Raw genomic sequence first — 20,535 nt, forward strand, 5'->3', positions numbered from 1 at the left:
GACCGATCTGGCTGAAACTTGGTGTGTGTTCTTCCAAGAGATGCTACTAACTAAACATAACCTCGATACGCGCCAGTAGTGCTATCTCTCTGACTTTGCACGGACTTTTCAAACGACCCTCGTAGAACATCAGTGCCTGTTTACAATCCTCCATCTGAACCATCTCATAACCTATTTATACAGAAAAAAAAGTTGAAAAAAACCTATTAGTCTAACATGCAACACATGCCGACTAAAATTTTTTTAAAAAAATCTACAATTTTCGAAAAAACAAGTAAGACTTTATTAGAGCGCACCCAGAATTGTTTTCTTAAAAAAAAAGAATTACATTTTTCAATTTAGAACTATTTTTTCATTTAGATTACCACTCAATTAGTTTCTTAATAAAAATGTTTCTGAAAATATGTTTACCAAACTCGTATTTAAGCAACACGATCTCTTTAAGCCTACAAAATAATAATAATTGACAATCTATTAATTACTTTGTCATTAGTAACTGTTTAAACTTTGTGCAGTTTTCGGACGATCCCAGAACGGAAGAAGGGTGAGCCGCGGTGAAGGCGCTAATCCGAGGTTTAATATCTAGGTAAGCCCCCCAAAAATGGGCTTTTCTAATAGGGCTAGATGCAAAATAATTGTTCTGCTGATAATATTAGAGAAGGATATCAATTCCAGTGTCATGATTTACTCCGACATCCAGCCAGATCTATTGGCTATCAAGTATTGCGCAATTAACTAATACAAAGAGTGTAAGACTGTTATTTCCCTGGAGAAAAGAGATGAGAGTTTTCCTAGCTTGTAAGTCCTCTCCATATTATCCTCAAAGGGCCTGAATCATTTACGGTGAAGGAAAATTCCAACGTAGAACAGCTAACAAAAACGCTGGAATTAAGACAAATTGTCATTTAAAAAAATTGGCGAAACCTCAGGCTAAAGTTCTCTTTATTAACCTAAGTTTACTAGATAGCAAAGTCTGGAATTATTGCTATTTTCGTTTTTCACTTACTGTTCACACACATATACACGCCCACTCAAATTATTTTCGAAAAATCACTTTTTCAGACTTAGGGAACTTCAAAATAGATGTTTCTGGTGAGCATTCAATTTCCAAAATATAACAACGATAGCAATACTTACAAAACAATAGTAAGCGAATGTAAAAATAAAAATGAACACTCTTAAACTGAATTTAAAAAAAAATGAAAAAACTTATTTAAAAAATGGTTGGAGCAGTTGTTTGGAAAATATACATATGCATTAAATAATTAAAAACTGGGCGTGAATGCATTTTTAAACTCTAGGCCGAGCGAACATCTCTATGTTCAATACTTGCCGTTCTAAGAGCAAATGTTTTTTATCACAATCATTTACTCCGCTAAAGGAGCGACTATTGTGAGCTTTAGCTTGTGTTCAGATGAGTACAAAAGTTCGCTCCTTTGATGAAAACGCGCTCGCCCAATCAGTCTTTAATGCCAGACTGACAATAATTCAATCTCACTTCAGTATTTTACCAACATTACTCGGTCATTCCAACAGCCAATTCTTGTGTCTTACAATTAATTAAAAGAAGGAATCCATGGGTGTTCCATCTTGAATCGAATTACTGAAAATCAGCTGGTATAAGGTTCCGCGAATTATTCTAATACTAAAAATCAATAAACTTATTAAGTGTATCATTGACATTTCCCGAACTTATAACAGGGAAAACCATTCCATCAAGCGTCCTTTCTATTAATAAAGGATTAGAAATAAAGGTTACTAACGATTAACGAAAATTGCTTCTAGAACTCAATACTTAGATATTTTGAGAAGGTTATGAACAATTGGATTTTATAACAAAACATATCGATTATAGTAAAAGATAATAATAGTTTTAATCGTTATTTTTATTGAATAATAAACAATAGAATAATGAAATAAATGAAATTCAATTAAGAGAATATTTTATCGGTAATGTCTTCTTTGAAGATAAATTTCTTTTTCAATCAACTTTAAGTTCAAAACTAGCACATTTTTGTATACCTACAGTGACTCCCATTAATATTTGGACAGTACATACAGAAGTTAAAAATTGACGAAAATTAAAAGTGGCACCCATTTATTCAAATTTTTATAAATTCATTTCATTTTATAATTACTATTAATTAAATAAAAACTATTTAAATAATTACATAAAAATGTTTTGGTAGATTAAAAAAAATATATATAATAATAAGAGCAAATTCTACCTCTCATAAATATTGGGACACTATTATAATTTATAGTTTGTCCAAGGTTTTGCCCGAATATTTATACAATTTGTAAATATTTACCTTAAGCATATATTCAATATGAAATTAATAATTAAATTAGTTTACATAAATCAAGCCAGGTGTAACATGTCGCGCAAAAATACAAATACAACGATTGAACAAAGAAAAATTGTAATTTCTATGCACAAAGACAAAAAAAAAAGTGTTAGAGGGGCAGAAAAACTGATCGGACCTAAAAAATCTAACGCGTGGAACATCATTCAGCGTTACCAAAAAGAAAAAAGAATTGTTTCAACCCCACAAAAAGGCCGTCCTCAACTGCTCTCTGAGAGAGAGCAGCAGAGAGCAGCGTTATATATTAAAAGAATTAAAAAAGATCACCGACTTAGTGCTCCAAAACTTCAATGTGAAATTTTTGACATGTTTAGAAAGCAAAAAAGGGGCAGAAACTGTTCGGAGAGTGCTAAGAAAACTCGACTATCATGCCAGATTAGCCTGGAAGAATCCTTTTGTCAGTAAAATAAATCGTGTTAAGAGAGTGAAATTTGCCGAAAAATGTTTTAATGGAAATAGTGACTTTTGGAATGATATACTCTAGCGATGAATCAAAATTTAATGTTTTTCAGTCAGATGGAAGGGTTATGGTCTGGAGGAAAGCGAATGCTGAGCTCGAAAAGAAGAATTTACAGCCAACTTTAAAGGATTTTAAAGCTGCACCACCAGGTGGAGGTGGGTCAGTTATGGTTTGGGGCTGGATGTCCGCATCAGGATTTGGAGAATTAATGTTTGTTGATGGAGTGATGGACAAAATAGTTTATAGTAATATATTAAAAAATAATTTGGAAAAAGTGCCAAAAAATTGGGTATTTTAGGGTCTTTTAAATTCTACCAAGATAACGACCCCAAACCTACGGCTTGGGTGATACGTCAGTGACTGTTATATAATTGCCGAAAAGTTTTCCAAACCTCTCCGCAGTCACCAGATCCTAATCCCATTGAACAATTATGGCAATATTTAGCTAGTGCTTTAAGCAAACGAGTAATATCTAACAAAAATGAATTAAAACGATGTTTCCTGGAAGAATGGGAAAAAAACACCACCTGAATTAACCAAAAACTTGTTTCACCTATGCCTGATCGTTTGAGGGCTATTGTAAGTCAAAAAGCAATTATTAAATTATTACCAACCAAATATTAAATAGTATGAGATTTTAATATTGAACGTTTAAACACTAGCACTTCTGGTGTCCCAATATTTTTGAGAGCCTTATTTTACACTTTTTCAAAAAGTGCTACCTAACAGTTTGGAATTTCATTGATTTATACTTATATATAATTTCCACAGATGTTGCTAATGTTATTTAAAAAAAAAAAAAATCCCAAACTTTTGTATGTTGTTTTCATTTACCTTTTAAATCATTTTGTAATAGGTGTCCCAATATTAATGGGAGTCACTGTAAGTATTTTCTTGGAATCGATTTTGAATTCTTCTTAATGTATTCTTCTTTAATCTTTTCATTTTAACTTACAAAAAGTTAAAAGTTACGTTTAGATTATTTCCCTAAATTGTTTTCGAAATCTTTGGAAATATTCTTTTATCTGTTCTTTTTAATCGACTACAAGATCAAAATAAGCAGTCTTGGTTTCCTCATGTTGTTTTTTTGACCTTGATCGCTAAACCTTTTTAATGTTTACTTTTCATCGACTATATGTTTAAGATTAGCATTCTTTGTTTTCCCAACTGGTTTTTTTGGAATTGATTTCTTAACCTTATTAATGTATTCTTTAACATTTTCTTTTAAAAATCAACTGTCTCTATTTCCCCTAAATGTTTTTTAGAATGGATTTCTATTCCTTTTTAATCAATTATAAACTATAAATTAGCTTCTTCGTTTCCCCAAATTGATGTCTAAATCTTTTTGATGTATTAATGTCATAAGTAACAAAACGAGAAATCTTATCAAATGCTAGAAGAAGTAACTACTAACAACAACTCAATTACTGCTAACCAAGTTACCAAATTATATCAGTAATGGTTGTAAAAATAAAATAATTATATTGTTTGATGACTTTTTTATTTATTTCAACGCGAAATCTTTTACATGAATTTTTGTGTTTCTGGTGATGAATAGACCTTCAGTGAATTATTTTTTGTAATGGCTTAGGTTTGGTCAGTCTTTTACTGTTTTTTGGTCATATGATATCCAAATTCTACAGTGGTATGCCAGAATAGGTTTTAGTAGTGTCTTGTAAGGTATTGTTATGTTTTGATGTCAATTAGTGGCCACAATTGTCTCAGTTGGGTAATGATTGTTGCAGTTTTGTGTTGATGTCGGCTACATTACTCCAACGATTTCAACTTTTTTTTTTACTTTATCTCATCCTTCCAATGTGAAAGTATTACAACCGTGCAGATTTTCCGGTAGTTGAACATGACGGAAATTGCAAATGCTGAAATGAAATTAAAGAATCCTAGTAGGTATTTAAGGGATATGCATGTTTTGTGCGTAGGTAATGTTTTAGAATTGTAAAATGGAAGCTGTGAGAACGTAAGCAGGAAAAACTGAATCATACCTAGTTCATTTGTATTGGGAAATAATTGTTGTTAAATTAAGTATTGATGAATATGTGATTCTATTCATTTTACAAATACTGCGTAAATAAATAAAATCTTGAATAGAACACTTTTAATAGTAGAGAAGATGCTAAACGCTAGAGATTTCCAGGCTTTTCTTTTGTGATTTTTGCTCAGCTGTGTCGGTGTGTTTGGTAGGGAATGACTTTAAAGAGTGAATCAGAGTTATAGATAATTTATTCTTTTATATCGTTTAGGTAAAAGGGCTTTCTGATTGTAATAAAATAATAGCGCTTTATTTTCAACAGATGATACAAAACTGAAGTTAAAAATAAATGTAAAAAAATAACCTTTTCATCATGGATATTGGCTTTCTGATTGTATATTTCTACTCTTTCTAAGATGTCCGTAAGTCTTCCTTTTTTCTCTGAATGTAACCGAGTCATTATGTTGCTGATACTGTCAAGTTGATGGCTGTGTCTGATAAGGAGGTTTGAGTAAGTTCTGTTTGTACTAGCGGATATGCTCTTTGTATCTGTATTGGATTTTTCTCCCGCTCTGGTCAGTATAAGTACTAATGTAGGCTTGACAAACTAGACTGTAAATACCGCTGTTGTTAAAGGGGTTGTTAGTTTCTATTGGTGCACTGTTTCTCAGTTTGTTGTAGGCCCTAAGTACTATTTTGTGGCCTAGTTTCTTGGAAAGGTTACCTAGTTTGTATGACTCGTTTTCGATGTAACTAAAGTAGCGACTGTGTTGGATTTTAATGGGTAATTGTTTTCTAATCCTTGGTTTGGGCAACTGTTATTTGTGGTTATTGTGCGAATGATGTTGAGTTCTCATTCATAGTTGGTCAGCAGTGTTCCTTCTAAGCTGTGCGCGTGTGCGCGCGCACATAAATTTAAACATAGCGCACATGAAAAATATTTGCGCGCACAAAAATTTTTTGATTAAAACGAAACAAAGAAATCAATGGCAGGAACATATGGATATGCTGATGAGAGTAAAATCATATATGAATGACGGAAACAATGTAAATTTAAGAAAAAATTTATGCAGAATGGTTAAAACGAAAAGGCTGGAGAGAGAAGTTATAAAATAAATGCTATTCATAAAAAATGTAATCCTTAATTCTAAAATTGTTCAATAATAAGTAATTGTGAATTGTTGTTCTTGTTTGTTTGTTTGTTTTGACGAATGTGTTAATTAAAAAAATTAGAAGCAGACAACGTTTTTACATTGTAAGTACGAGGGTCGTTTGAAAAGTCCGTGCAAAAATAAAAACTACTTAATTTTTTGGGGTAAACCTTTTTTATTTTTCAACATAGTCTCCTTTTAGGCTTATACACTTCGTCCAACGCTGCTCTAGTTTGTTGATCCCTTCCGAATAATAGGATTTGTCCAAGTCTGAAAAATAGCCATTCGTTTCTGCAATCACCTCCTCGTTTGAATAAAATCTTTTTCCCGCCAGCCATTTCTTCATATTGGGGAACAAATAGTAGTCCGAGAGAGCCAAGTCTGGAGAATAGGGGGGATGTGAAACGAGTTGGAACCCTATTTCCATTAATTTTGCGACCACAACTGCTGAGGTGTGAGCTGGTGCGTTGTCGTGATGGAAAAGGACTTTTTTGTGGGCCAATCGTGGGCGTTTTTCTTGTAGCTCGGTTTTCAAATGGTCCAATAACGATGAATAATATGCACCTGTAATAGTTTTACATTTTTCCAGATAGTCGATGAGGATTATTCCTTGCGAATCCCAAAAGACAGTCGCCATAATCTTTCCGGCCGAAGGAACGGTCTTCGCCTTTTTTGGCGCAGATTCCCCCTTGGTAACCCAATGTTTAGATTGTTCTTTGGTCTCAGGAGTGTAGTGATGTATCCATGTTTCATCCACAGTGACGAAACGACGCTTAAAGTCCTGTGGATTCTTCTGGTACAGCTGCAAACCGTCCTTGCAACACTTCACACGATTTCGTTTTTGGTCAAGCGTGAGCAATCGCGGCACCCATCTTGCGGATAGCTTTGTCATGTCCAAATGTTGATGCAAAATATTATGTACCCGTTCATTCGAGATGCCCACAGCACTAGCAATCTCATGCACCTTCACTCTTCTGTCATCCATCACCATATCATGGATTTTATCAATGATTTCTGGAGTAGTAACCTCAACAGGGCGTCCAGAACGTTCAGCGTCACTTGTGCCCATATGGCCACTCCGAAAATTTTGAAACCACTTATAATCTGTTCTAATCGAAGGTGCAGAGTCACCATAATGTTTATCAAGCTTCTCTTTAGTCTCCTGAGGCGTTTTGCCTTTCATAAAGTAGTGTTTAATCAACACACGAAATTCTTTTTCGTCCATTTTTTGAAAATCACTCGACTTCCTCGATTCAAACGAATGCCAAACACATAGAAATAGACCGATCTGGCTGAAACTTGGTGTGTGTTCTTCCAAGAGATGCTACTAACTAAACATAACCTCGATACGCGCCAGTAGTGCTATCTCTCTGACTTTGCCCGGACTTTTCAAACGACCCTCGTATTTAAATTTTCTTATTTTTCATTTGAATGGAAAAGGGAAACCACAGTAATCAGCTAAATTCTGTCTTTACGATCTAATGATTTGACTTGATTTTAGGGTAGATTTTTCATTGTGTTCCGTTGTAATGTGTGGTATGCTGTACGATCGAGTCAATGCGTATAAGCAGGTACAAAATTTGGCAGAATTTTAATACTATTCTTGTATATTTTTTATTATATGCACTTTTTTAAATTGCCACCCAAAATTGTTTATTTTGGAAAAAACTGCACACACCTAAAAAAGTGCGCACACAGGTCACAAAAAATTAGAGGGAACACTGTTGGTCAGTACAAGAGGTTTAGTTTACAATCTGTCACGTGTCTGAGAGCGATTAGTTTTTTTATTTATTCATTTATTTAAAAAGTTAGTACAAAGTATTTACAGAAGTACCAAATAGTGTATTCTAGCTCCTACACTAAAGCATACATACACAGGCTAGAGAGGTAGTAAAAAATTTAATTTGAAGGAAAAATTTGTGTAAAAACCTCTAAAAGGAAAATGCTAAAGACGAAATAAACCTAAATTATAGACTGAGTGTATACGCCATATTAATTACCTCCATATTTAATAAAACTAATACCTTCCTATCTGAGCAATAGCAAATTTTTTGTAAATATTAATCAAAACAATTATCCTCTAAAACAAGTTAGTGCCGGTGTACCCCAGGGATCAATTCTTGGCCCCATTCTTTACTTAAATTTTTTTAAATATGTTACCCAACCCTAAAGATGTAAAACTTGCTCTATATGCAGACGGGCATGGCTGTCTACGGAGGATGGATACCATTGCAAACAGGCTGACAAGAGCACTGAATCAGATAAATAGTTTCTGCTGTAAATACGTAGAAGTTGAGAATTAACGATGACAAGACTGTGGCCATACTCTTTATCAAGCGGAGACCGGTGCTACTTAATTCAGTTAATATTAAAAACTTGTTAGTTCCCTGGAAGGCAGAGATTAAATATCTAGGTCTAATAATGGATAGGAGGCTGACATTCACAGCTCACATTAATGACCGTGTGAACAAAGGAAAAGCGGCTATCAAGAAATTATTTCCTCTGTTATCAAGGGACTCAAATGTTGATACCCGAAACAAGCTGTTAATCTACCGCGTAATTGTAAGACCAATGTTGCTACATTTCATGGCCTGCATGGAATCTAACTTGTAATACAAACTTAAAAAAGCTCCAAATCATACAGAACAAATTCTTAAGACTGGCCACCGTCTCACCCAGGTACACTTGATATCGAGACGCTCCACAAAAATACCGACTCTTCTTACATCAAAGACATAGAAATAGTATACTCAGATTTTTTCACTAAACTGCAAGACAGCGACATACCTCTTTACAGCCAAACAGGATCATATGACATTAACTTGCAATTGCAATACAAACATAATTATAAGAGTTAAGCATATACTCAGTCTATAATTTAGGTTTATTTCGTCTTTAGTATTTCCCTTTAAGGCTGGAAACATAGTGGAGCGGCGAGCAAAGCGGCGATGATAGCGAAGAGCGAAGCGGCGAAATCAAACACAAGTTACCATATGGGACCGCGCATAGTGGCGAGCAAAGCGAAGATAGAGCAACTCTATCTATTTCTAGTTTTTGTTTTTGCCGCTTTGCTCTTCGCTATCATCGCCGCTTTGCTCGCCGCTCCACTATGTTTCCAGCCTTAGAGGTTTTTACACAATTTTTTCCTTCAAATTAAATTTTTTACACCCTCTCTAGCCTGTGTATATATGCTTTAGTGTAGGAGCTAGAATACACTATTTGGTACTTCTGTAAATACTTTGTACTAACTTTTTAAATAAATGAATGAATATTCCGAATTCTAAATTGTTGTCACTTAAAGTAAGTGTGATATCCAGGAAGTTAAGAGTTTTGTCGTGCTCACATTCATGGGTGAAATTTTTGTTAGGGCGATGTCTGTTTAGTTAAGAAAATAATTTATATATGGCTACAACTAATTTGAGTATGAGTAGTAAGTGGTCTACATAAAGTGAGTAAAATTTTACACCGAATAAGAGAATTCGGTGAAGAAAGATAAAAAATTTTTGAATATACGTAGATCTTCAATTGCGAAACATAAGTTCATATTGAATAAATATTTCGGACAATGTTGCAGACGGGGAGTGTCCCATTTCTAATTTGACATAAACAAGGTAAAATTTATTGTTAAATTTAAAGTAATTTTGTTTGAAGGTAGTTTCAGATTCGGTTAGAGCTATTACAAAAGATGGTCAACAAATTGTAGTGTTCTCGTTAAGGAGATATTTATACGTATACCTTTAATCGCGCAAATTGCTTTCAAAGGGATGATTATTTATAGTGCAGTACGTAAATAATTAAAAAATCTTATTGTGGCATCTTCAGTTGACACCTAGATAAATATCAAATTTAAACTTTTCGCGTTTTTTTTGAATTGTAATGGATATGTTACGGGTAAAGTAGATATTGCGGCAAAAGTACACATTTTCCGGTAAATGTGCACATTTTCCTCCTCGTTTGAGTAATGTGCATTCAACTAACATTTACAATTTCAAAGAAGGGAAATGTACATTGAATTCACAATGACCATGTCGTTTTGGTAAATGTGAGCATACAAAATATTTTGTTATACTCCCGATAAATATTTGCACAGTTATAATAAAGAAAAGTATGTTATTATTATTATTTGTTTGATTGCCATCGTATTGGTCCTGAAAAACTAGGACGAAAATTGTATTTATGAATATTGGGATCATAACCTACGACATATTATATAATATGCAAAGAAAAGTATGTTTTGTTTGTCATTTACATTTTTTAATTAAAATAATTTTCGTTATTAAAGCCTTTTTTATTATGATTATTTAAATAAATATTTTTTTACTGCAACAACATTTTTAATTTATTTGTATTCCAACTTTTCTTAAAACATGAAGGTAAGAGTATACATTTACCAAAACGTGAAGGCAAGAGTACACATTTGCCGGGAAATGTACATATACATTATATTCAGTTCACATATACCTAACTTTTTAGGAAATGTACACATTTTACGGTAAAAGTGTACATTTCCCAAGAGTGTACATTTACCGTAACAGATACATATTCACACACACGCCAATTCTCGTGGAACCTCAAAACGGGTATTTATGGTGAATTATTAAAATTAAATCTTGCCCGACTATTTTCTGTTAGTGGACTAAGGAGACTATAAAGATTTGGGGATTCCTATTTGACAAGAAAGTTGCCAACCTATTTATTGATCGATCGTGTAATTGTATGACTTCTTTACTTGGGCGCGCAAATCAACAAAATAAATTGTCAAATTGAGAAACCGAATATTTCACATCACAAACGTCACCCATTTTACAGTTTTATGCCTTCCAATTCCAATTTTATGAACAGATTTCCTTACAAACTTCGTTTACGTCATTTTATTAAGCTACTTGTCTTTTCTAATAATGTATACAAAGTCTATAAAACAACTATAATCACCATATTTTCTTTCTGACTAGTAAAATTTATTTGCAACAAATGCGGGCCGCAACTATAGTTAATGCCAGATTACAGGCAGTAACAGAGAGCATTTTAACTTGACCTTTTTAGTATATTTATGATAGTGCGATTAAATTAGTCTAATTTTCTCGCAACCTTCGAACCTTCGTCAATATTATCAAGCAGTTATCATAAGTGGAGTAGACAATCACGCAGTTGCAGCAGTGCAAAGCTATTGGTGTAAATCTTGTGCAACAACTATTTCTAAATGATTTCTTTTGAATCACAGGAGCTTTTATTTATTATTTTTTCCATCTAGGCAGGTATAAAGGTTGTTATTATAATAATAATAAAACTAATAAAAGCATTGTTACATTAAAAAAAAAAAGTTTAGTTAGGTCAGTGGAAGCTACCCACTACCCTTAGTTTCCCAGTGAAGTAAAAGAAAATGGACTCTAATCCAGGCTTTCTGTCCACTGCACATTATATTCTCTTCATAATTTAATATCTGACGAGTTCACTAACCAAAGAAACAAAATTTTTTTAGGAAAAAAATATTTAAATAAAAATACAAAACGAACAAAAGATCATCTGAAATCTGTCCTTTGTGAGTTCAGATAGCAAATGAGAAACCTTGACTAGGCAACCTAACGGTCCTTGACTGACCATGAACACCGGAACAAACAATTCACTTTTTACTATTACTAGAATATTTGTTCTATTTATTTATTTATTTTTTCATTTTTTTTTTAAATCACTAATACACATCATGCGGCATTTACTCTACTACACTTAGTTCTTTCCAGGCGGAACTTTTCTAAATTTTTATCATTATTTTTGGATATTTAAAACACCTAAGTTTTTGACCTTTGTTAAAGTCTAAATAAAACGCATCAATGAAGATAAAACTAAATACATGTGCAATAAATCGGGCGGTGTTGCTGTCTTTACTGAGCAGGGCTACACCTTCCAACGCGTCAGAAGCTTTGTTTACCTGGGATCGGAATTAAATGTTGAAAACAAAATACCGGGCATATTTTGCGAATTACAAGTTATTAAAAACTTCAAACTAGACGAGGACCACAAAGGTAAAGGTTATACAAAACCCTAATACGACCAGTCCTGACGTACGGCGCCAAAACTTGGACCCTTACTGCTGCGTTGGACAACAGTCTCAAGATATATGAACGGAAGATATTAAGGAAAATATTCGGTCCGGTTTAATTTGGAGGATTCGAAAAAACTGCGAACTCTATGATTTATATAAAGACGACTGCGTAACGCTCTTTACAAGAGTCCGACGAATGGAGTGGCTGGGTCACCTGAAAAGTATGGCTGAAAACAGAATGCCGCGCAGATTACTGTTTGGTACACTGGCAAAAAAAGAGTTGGAAGACCATGTAGGCGATGGCTCCAGGAGTTTGAGGAAGATCTAAAGACCGCTGGAGTAGATGACTGGAGAAGAAAAGCAAGAGATAGGAATATCTGCTGTAACATTATTAGACAAGCCAAAGCCCACACTGGGCTGTAGAGCTACAAGAAGAAGAAGAAGATTTTTGGATATTTGTACCACCTAAGTTTTTTACCTTTGTTAAAGTCTAAATAAAACGATAAATTAGAATTTCCTGTCTCAAGAGGCTATTGTTTTCTTTGACCATTTTTCTCCTTGTCCAAATTGACCGATATGTGGCTAGTTCTACTCTATTTCTATCAGTTATTAAGGTTGTGTCGTGCAGTTTTTAATAGCTATTGTTTTAAATGTTACAGATCTCCTGCAAGGTTTTGAGGCGGCATCTTTCGTTTGTAGGGCTGTAACAATTAATTGAAGAAGGCCTAGGAGTGTGGGAAGTAGGCCGGCGATTAGGAATGAGTCATTCTGTAATCCAGCGATTATGGGGGAGATACCAGGAGACAGGAGGATTCACGAGACGACCAGGGCAGGGCCGGCCAAGATCCACTTCATTAAATGAGGACCGATTCATGCGGCTACAAGCCCTCAGAAATCGCCAAACCACCTCATCCAAAGTGACCTCAGGTGTGCCACAGAAACCGTGATTTCTGCTCAAACTGTTCGTAATCAGTTGTGGAAAGATGACCTGCGTTCCATGTACCCGATAAAAAAAGCAACGGTTGACCAGAAGGCACAAAATCGCCGAACATATGTTCGGTCATCGCAATTGGCACATCGGGCAATGGAGGAAAGTTTTTTTTTCTGATGAGTCCAAATTTACTCTGTACACAAATGGACGAATGAGAGTACGGAGACGAGGAAACGAACGTCTCCCTTGTGCATACAACCAACGTCACGATTTGGCAGCGGATCAATTTTGATTTGGGCAGGAATTTCTTTGACCGACAAAAGTAATTTGATTGTGTTCGCGATTGGAAGTTTGACAGCTCAGCGGTACATCAATGAAGGTGTTACGAATCGTCGAATCCGCGGAAGAGCACTTACTGGTGTAAGTGCAAATGACACATGCAAATGTGGCACCTGTCTAATCATAACCAATAATAAGTAAAAAAAATCTCTTTTACAAATACCTACAAAAAAGATATATAACATAGTGCTACATATACAGGGTGTTCATTTTAAGACGGCACAAATGCATTTCATGCTTAAACGGTTAATCTGAGCAAAAAATGGTAGAGGAAAAATTTGTTGCCCGTCACCTCTAGTTTCAGAATAAGTGACTTGATTTTAGATTCCTTCACGCATACGCGGCTGACGCGCGACCAAAAGTGAGGGTTCGTAGTTGACCCCTATTTTCATATACATAGTTTTAAAGAGAAAGTTATAAAAGAAATCGGAAACCGATATTCGATATCTTCAAAATTAAAGGTGCCAGGCCATTTCAAAATCTGGTATTTTTTATCATATTTCAATTTTTTAACTTGTTATCAAAGAGAAAGAAGAGCACGCGATTGGTCATTTTTATGTATTTTTTCATCCCCTTTCTACTAAAAATATAGCCAATGAGGTAAGGCTAGTATTTTTTTTAATATCGGGAAATAAGTTGTTTTCCGAGTGATTTTTCTAAGAAAAATCAAATGTTAAGAGCTTTAGATGTTCTCAAGCATACACAAAATGGCTAAAAATTAATTTTACATCTGTTACAAACAAGAAGGTTTAATAATCATTTGGTAATTTTGGGAGAGTTGCGTTTAATTACCAAAAAAATTGGAAACCTCCTGCCACATATTTAAGTGATCAATTTTTTTCATGTAAAGGATCAAACTTATTCCTTAATTTATCAAATAGTGCACTTTACTCAACTTGTGAAGCATGTACTGTGCCTCCAAACGTGCCTTCTCAGATACAGAGAGCAGTTGATAACCTCCTGGCTAACCTGGCTTACGAGCCAGAGGAGGTACGTTTGGAGGCACAGTACATGCTTCACGAATTCGTTCTGAGTGGAAAATGTTTTACAAAATTTATAAAGAAAATGTAGAGACTCATCTTAGTTAAGATCTTTACAAAGCAAAAAAATCTTTTCAAAAACTGGCTGCTTCGAAGCAAGATCTCAAAATTACCAGTGGAAATTCGATAATGAACGTTTGGCATATTAATCAGAAATTGTTGAAAATGTAGTTAGGTTAGCACCACTGGATAGTATCTTTGATTTTATCTGTCCTACCTGTTACCAAGTAACCTCCTTCACTCAATCAACGTATGCACTGCGAGAACGGAACTTACGCGAAGTAGAAATCTCTACACCAAACATGCGTGTTACAACGGACAAAATCAAAGATAAGAAATTGTTTATTAGTCATACAAACATTTCCAACGTTTTATTATTCAAAATGTATCGACACAGCCCATCTGGTAAGTTGCCCTTAAAATGTTAATTGAAGAAAAGTAATGTATAATGTTAACAAAATGCAAAACTGTGTTTAACTGAAATACAAGATGGATTGTGAGTGTAAACTTTTCTTTTAGTTCAAAAATAGAACAACATTTTTTGACAACATAATAGAATTTTATTTAACCAAAAAATATTAATAATAAAATTGATCAATTTACATCTTTTTAAATTTGCCAGCTGAACGAATTTTTTTTGTTTTCTTGTTTTTGGAATAAATTTATTAAATACATCAAATCTTTTCCATTCAAACAATCAATTAGTTAATTCTAACTTACCAGAACACCTGATTTTACGCTGCCTCAGAATTGGACAAACTGCTATAAAATTATAAACATTTTCCTTTGATCTCACACTACACTGGAACAGTTATGCTGTTCCGAACAAACTACAGAGAAGTTTTAACTTAAAAATTTGCCTAAGTTACCCATGGATTAAAAAACATATTACTAATCCAATAAGCACATTGTAAATAAGCATCAGACATAAAATGTTCGTCTAAACTTAATTTCAGGGCAGAAAATGAAAAGTACTCTTAAGAGTCTTCTTTAAAAACTTTAGTTCCTCAAACAATCCATCTAAAGAATCAACTCTTACTTCTCCATAATAAATTTTTCAAAATTACAATTAACCCTAATGAAAAAAGTAGAGCAAACATCATATCAATTGTTTCCTTATAATTTTCCTCACGAGCGATTTGGGTAGCAAAATTGGTCCAGTATGGACAGGACACTTCTGTCCTGTTTCACATGACCGCAATACTTACGTCATTAGTGGAAAAGTTATTAACAGAAAAAGTATAGCAACTCAAAATACAGTTATGCAGAAAATGAAATAAGAGGTAGCAACTCTGCTGATGTGTGAAGTGATTCCAAAAATTAAATGACTTTTGAAAGTTAACTCCAAATGAAAATAATCCTTATGCAAATATTTAAGAAGAAATGACTCCAAATCTGAAACACATCTAGGCTAGTTTAACTAAAAAATACTTACGTAAGAAAAAAAAAATTTATTGTTAAGGCTAACTGATTTTGAAAAAAATATATTAGACATCATTTTACGCCACTCTTATTGCTGTCAAAAAATTTCTCTGAATTATCTTCAACCAATTAATGACAAAACATACAAAACAGATCACTTACTTCAAGTAAAGTTCAGCAATGCAAATTTATTAGTTTATTTGTTTGTAATTTTGTAAGAGCCATATGTTTAAGAATAAATAGGTTATTTACTACAAAACCCAATTCGAAATGAATTGTAACTTTTAGAGCATTACCGATTCGATTTCGTACTAATTTTAAATTATTTTACACTAGCAGGATTCCATGTAGTTCGAAAGTAATATTTTATTGCACCAAGAAGTCAGTACATGCGTGGTAGGTCTTAACTGACTTCGTAGGAAGGTCGAAATCCTGTTTCACAATTATTGTCAAGAAAAACTTCTATTATTATCATAATATTTTGAGTACAAGATGCAATAAATAATTTCTTAAAATGGATTTTATTTTTTAAGTATCAGGTGACTTTAAATTCGGTAATTCCTTCAATCAATTATAGTCAAACGGATAGTCAAACATAATTTTTTTTCTAAAAATCAGATCCAAAAATTTTAGATTTATATCAATCATTTCTTCTTTAAATACATTTACTTATCATCTCTTTTGTACAGTCAGGTTTTTTAACATAACAAAACCCTACTTTTCCAATTATTTCATTATTACATAATATATTGGAGGACTACACGCCTAACACTTGCGGCACCACTACTAGACTCTTCCTGGTTCCTCATTTTGACATAACGAGAAGAACGTAGTTAAGATTGTAGCCGGTGGATTGAGGGCTATTTTTGTTGCACAATGAAATCTATGAACATTTACAGTCGTACTGTAATTAGACACGGAGATCTGTGGCACAAAGTGAACCCGCCACTCAAAATAAACTTCTAATTTTCTCTGCATATTTAATTTATTTGGTTTCCAAACAATTACATTAAAGTAATTGTTATAGTCAGTGTTTAAAATAATCTTAGGGTGAGATATTACAAATTTTCGCTATCAATTTTTTAATTGGGTGTTTGCTAAGGGTGGAACCAAAACACAAGCCACCATGGAGAGAGGCAGTGCGAAAGGTACGGGTGATAAGAAGGTTGCAGGAAGTCAGTGCATTAAGATGGCATTTGATGGAATTAAAGCTGTTTAACTTTCTTCAGGTTCCAAATTGTAATGCTGATCTTAGATTGTTGATGACCCGAAAGAAAAGCTGCACTGCTGTGCTCTATTTATTGCAGAACACCCAAGAATGAAGAGGTCGGATGTTACCACATTTTCCGTCGCGCTGGTAGGTTACAGTTCATTTCCTCTTTACTTCTGGATAAGTTTTGCAAACTTTTCGTAACTGAGTTCTTAACTAAAGATTGTGTTTTGTGGTAAGAACTATTTTAAACAGGCTGGTTTGTCGATGAAGAGGATTGTTAGGATAAAATATATTTAAATAAAAAAAAAAAAACAGCAAAACGTTAAATCTGACGTCAATGTCTGTTTCACTAAAATCCATCGACTTAAAACGTGTAAAAATGGATAGCTGGAAGTATTGAAGTGGGGAAGGAAGGTGAAATGAGTTAAAGCCACTGCGAACTTTTGTCTCTTAATTAAGAGAATATGCGTCTTAATTGTCTTGGTGCGGCCAACGTACCATCACTGGATCCTTAAGGCACTGGTAAACTTCCACGTGGAAAAGAAGTCGAATGTTCTACTTCGCACTAAAATTTTTGATTGCTAATCACGCTCAAGTAGAACGTACATGAAAATAATTATAATTATTAATAATAATAATTAAGTAATAATAATGTAAAGAAAAAATGGTGAGCATAATTTCAGGTCGAATTAATAAATTCAACACGCGTTAATGATCGCATATGAAAAAAACCAAACTTTTAGTTAACACTTACAACAATTCTTGAGGTTTTAACTTATAATTTCTTTCGAACTCTAAGCAACACAATTAACTTTATAATTAACACAAAACTTAGTGCCGAACGTGTACTGTTAGTTACTTCATAAAAGACCCAAACGAAGAACAATGTTCTTCCTGAGATTTTCTGTTTGAGATATTTGGTAAACACTAACATAATTTTCTTTATACAGGGTGTATGCGGAGGAGTGGTCGAAACTTCGGGAGGTGATTCAGCAGCTCAAATGCAACAAAAAATATTCTCTTCTCTTTGGCACGATTCTCAATAGTGTCCAAGATATTTACATTTTTAACTATTCCGTCGATATTCGTGTTTTTCACCATAAAAACGGCCATAACGACTTTTCATTACTAATTTACTCAAATGTCAATTTTTGGAGAGGGAACAAAAAGAAAAGTAACCATTTTAGTTTTTAACAATTATTATTTAATAAAACGGAAGTAAAAAATTAAGTAGCAATAAAATGCAGTAGCTGACTATAATTGTTTGTGCAATTTATTTTAATGACATAATGGAGGTTTTTAATAATTAGTTTAATTAATAAGTTAATTAATAATAATTCAAAAATAAAATGGTTATTTTCTTTTTGTTCCTTCTCCAAAAATTCATTAGTTTTGAATTATTATTAATTAACTTTGATGAAAAAAACCTCCATTATGTCGTTAAAATATGTTGCACAAACAGTTGTAGTCAAGAAACTAAAAATTTGCCACAATTCTTTCCCACTTCCTTGTTTGAATAGTTCGAACAATTTTTGTAGCAATTTTAGCTAGACATCTGCCTATTGTACTTTTTTACTTTTGTGTTTTATTGCTACTTAATTTTTTACTTCCGTTTTATTAAATAATAATTGTTAAAAACTAAAATGGTTACTTTTCTTTTTGTTCCTTCTCCAAAAATTGACATTTGAGTAAATTAGTAGTGAAACTCAGTTAAGCAAAATCCCAGTTTTCTGCATTTACACCCCTCTGTTCGGGGTAGGGTTTTTCTAAAAACCAAAAAAATCCATATGGTCTTGAAGCTCAATAAATGCGTAACTTTTTCTGAAATTATGTGACTCCTTGATTCATTAATAATTGAAAAAATGCAGTTGAATCATCGAGAACGAATTTTTTAGACATTAAAGTAAAACTTTTATTGTTATAAGAATCATTTGAGGCTCTGTACCAAGCAAATTTATAGGAAATTTAAAGCTCTTTCGTATGGACGCAGATTTGTTGTAGGATAAAAGATAGAAAAGTTACTGCCGTTTTTACGGTGAAAAACACGAATATCGACAGAAAAGTTAAAAATGCAAATATCTTGGACACTATTGAGAATCGGGCCAAAGTGAAGAGAATATTTTTTGTTGCATTTGAGCTGCTGAATCACCTCCCGACGTTTCGACCACTCATCCGCATACACCCTGTATAAATTGAACTCCATGTTATTTCCGGTGAGAATATTGATGATTTATCATGATCGCCTAACTAGTAAGAGAAATTACAAATGTAATATTCTTAAACACGTCATTGTGAGTAATTGTAGAAAAAAGTGGAGCGATTTAGAACGCACTAGTTCCAGTATTCAGAACGAGCGATTCAGAACGTGTTAGTTCTACCCAGGTTCGGGCCCAGTTGGCTGCTCTTAGCTTAGAGGTGCCTATACAGCTCACGGCTGGAGATAACTGTGTGCGTCTGTATGAGGGCAAACCGGAAGCCGTCAGTGTGTTGAGATTAAAAAAATGGAATTATTTGTTGAAGGTACCGCCATCATACTGTAGTTTCCAATACCAGATTGGGGCGCTTCACAAAAAAGATTATCAGCCTCAGTTGCTAGTAGCCTCTAAATAATTTAGGAAACAAAAGAGAGAAATTAACAAAAATAAATGAAGGTAGATCAATATTAGAAGCTTATAAAGTTTTTTTTTTGAATACCTACTTGTAACAATCTAAGTTGGGTACGTCTATAAATAAATAAGACTAAAAATCGATATGAAGAATGGTTGATTGCAATTTTTTAGGCTTAGATGGGCCGCACATCAAAGTACACCCATTATGTCATTATAAATTCAAAACAACACATCAATAGGAAGTCAATTCTGTTTCCCAATTCTTTCCTCTTTATTTACTTCCGGCTTTTTACTTCGCTACAGTATAATTTTAGCAGTTCGTGAAGTTCCTTTTAAGCAGAATAATTCTTTTTTAGCGATGTTCAATTAGGTATATGTCTACTTTTGTTTATATGATAAAAATAAAAATTACTAATTAGCTAAAAGACAAAATAAAATAAAATGGGTTGTATCAAAGTAAATTTTCGACGCGACACCAAATTTGAAGGAATAAAACCCGTCTGCAAAAATAGGTTTTTCTGCAAAGTAAGTCTTACTAATTGGACCAAAGTTCATTTATCTAAAATTGCGCTTCATTGAAGAGTTCTTTTAAAGGCGGTGCTCTGAGCTTTACATCATAGACACATACACAAAGAAAACTTTTTCTAAAAAGATGACCTCAAAACGTGAATTAGTGTCCAGGAAAACGTAAAAACTAAAATCTGCGCTTATTGTCGCTCCTTCTCTTACAATTCACACTGAAATAAGTACATTGTTTTCTTATTCTTGACCTAATAGTAACAATTAAACTATTGAAATAAATCAACACGTGGAGATAAAGATTTTTGGTTACGGCGACTCTATTCCAGCTCTAATAAACAACAAAAACAATTTAAACATGGGAATGGTAGTCTAAAAGGTAGTTTATCTCTAACTAGACACAATTATAATTTATACCCATGGACGCTATTTAAAAGGAACAGTCGAGCAGTTAAAGA

At 33.5% G+C, this 20,535-nt stretch overlaps 1 protein-coding gene across 3 annotated transcripts in view; it reads right to left on the reverse strand.

The window, feature by feature from the left end:
• Ctl2 (Choline transporter-like 2) overlaps positions 1-20,535 on the reverse strand; it is a 73,373-nt gene that overhangs the window by 41,081 nt on the left and 11,757 nt on the right. The window contains exon 1 of one of the 3 annotated variants that reach the window (XM_074116433.1): positions 15,899-15,921. The exons of the other annotated variants lie outside the window; for them this stretch is intronic. The gene's annotated coding sequence lies outside the window, so the exon portion shown is untranslated. Of the gene's footprint in view, positions 1-15,898; positions 15,922-20,535 lie in introns of those variants that run through there. 3 annotated transcript variants of the gene reach the window in all.

This window comes from Rhodnius prolixus, unplaced genomic scaffold, assembly GCF_049639745.1.
Source record: "Rhodnius prolixus isolate KJV_2025 unplaced genomic scaffold, Rpr scaffold_1, whole genome shotgun sequence".
Lineage (NCBI taxonomy): Eukaryota > Metazoa > Arthropoda > Insecta > Hemiptera > Reduviidae > Rhodnius > Rhodnius prolixus.